Below are 1,976 nucleotides of genomic sequence, written 5' to 3'. Positions count from 1 at the left end.
AGACATTCAGTAACTCCCCTAAGGTCACACAGAGACCTCAGGAGGAGCAGGTGCAGGATTCAAACCCAGATTGCTTTGCCCCAGGATTGCTGCTCTTAACGACGTAGTAGGTAGACCAGACTAACTCTCTCGTGCTATAGTCACAGGTGTGACATTCCGGTGGACACAATGGCTAGAACCCCACAATACTTTTAAAGGCCCACCAAAATGTTTTAATTTTTTAAAAAAAATCAGAAGAAAAAAATGAACTTAGGGCCAAAGGGAATTTTTTTCTTTTTTCCCTCACACCATACCCAAAAACCCCACACCTTCTATTACAGTGAGAGAGCGCCCACAAAGGCAAAATACATAGGGCCTGTTCCAATGCTGTGCTGACTCATCTGCCAAAGTCTTGTCACCCCTCCATCCAGGAGAAAATCCCTTAAGTGGTCATACAAGGCCCATTCCAAGGAATCTGTGTTGACTGTGTTGCTGCCCAACCAGGTTCATTGCCCACTGCTCAAAGGGAGGACAGTGCACTGACACAGCATGGGTTGCAGCAGAGAAAATGTTAATATCTCAGAGTCCTCAGAGAGGAGATGGGAGGAATTTCTCAAATCCATCTCCCTAAGAATTTGGGGGGCATGGTTTTTTAAAATAGTTTAGTGGACAAAAGTCTAGGGAATTGGGTCTGCTGACTGGCTGAGGATGAACTCATGGGGTTGGGAAGTAGAAATTATCTTCTTGCAGTGAGTCACAGGCCTAGTGAATCAGTTCCTACATACGGCCATTGGTCTGGTTGGCGTCAGTAGGTGCATCCAAATGCAGAGTCTGGAAAATATCCCAAAGACCAGTCTTGGGTTTTATAATAGTGATGCTATCTATAGAAAAAATTAGGGAAGTTATTATTCTTAATAACTTAGGGTCAAAGAGAATTCTTAAGACCATTAGGGATTTATGATGGCTAAGAAATAAGCAATTGTAGGAAGCAAACTTGGGAACAATGGCTGTTTATTTTTTAAATATGCCTATACCTTTTCAGAGTTCAGGCCGTTACCACTGTTTCCACCCTTCAGCATTCTATTAATTTTATTAAGGATGGTTTCAAGTGTGCAATTAGTGTCCTTCCATTCAGACTTGCCAGTGGACCAAAAGCTAATTTTTCTGATAGAGAAAATGTCACCCTCAGCCTCCCCTTGTCCAGTTTTATCCTTTGGATAGAGATAGTGCAGCAGAAGGGCCTTCTTGCCCTCATTCATTATAATTTCAACCGCAAAATTAGGAGATGATCTCCATTCTTCTGTTCTTCAACCTTCTGCCCTGGTGAAGGCTTCTCCTCACCATCAAATGTTGGAGGGATCCTGTTATTAATGGTGACAGTGACAGTGATCTTTTTCCTGGCAACTCTCTGTCCTAATAGCTTCTGTCCCATTCACTTCCGGCGCCTAACCTCCAGACATCTTGGGGAGGGTTATATGCTTGTGGATTTTCTTTTCTTCCTAATTTCGTCACTTAAGAATTCAGCCAAAGTTTTGCTTCCTTTAGTGTGCAGGGCTGGGAGGCTACAGGAAGGAACATGGCCAGAGCGAGCATTTTTGAAAGAAACATTTTTTGGTAGTGGTACCTGCCCTTACACTATGGCATGAGAGTCCTCTGCCCCTGCCCTGCCCCACCAGCCACTCACACTCTGAAGCACCTTCACTGAAATTTTCTCAGTCCTTTTCAGTCTAGCATTCAGACTGGGATCCACTTGGTCACACTCCATTTTCTCCTCTGAGGCATGTTCTCGGGTCGTCTGCCCCAGTGGGTGGGGTTGACCACATACCTCCCAGGACTTCACCTAGGGACCTTTCCCAGGAGCCTGTGGCCTGGGCTCACCTCAAAAGGGTGACCTGAATTGCTTCTGCCGGGGTTTTTTCAGAGGATCTCACTATATGGCCCCCAAGTCTACCAGAACAGTGTTGAATGATGAAAAAAATAGAAAAAAAAGAAACCAC

The 1,976-nt window shown here is 44.7% G+C and overlaps 1 pseudogene; it reads right to left on the bottom strand.

Moving 5' to 3' along the window:
• Positions 1-314: 314 nt before the first annotated feature.
• On the bottom strand, positions 315-1,744 carry LOC128581097 (complement component 1 Q subcomponent-binding protein, mitochondrial-like; annotated as a pseudogene).
• Between the last annotated feature and the right edge of the window lie 232 nt (positions 1,745-1,976).

This window comes from Nycticebus coucang, chromosome 3 (genome assembly GCF_027406575.1).
Source record: "Nycticebus coucang isolate mNycCou1 chromosome 3, mNycCou1.pri, whole genome shotgun sequence".
NCBI lineage: Eukaryota > Metazoa > Chordata > Mammalia > Primates > Lorisidae > Nycticebus > Nycticebus coucang.
This window is presented reverse-complemented; position numbering and strand designations above follow the sequence as displayed.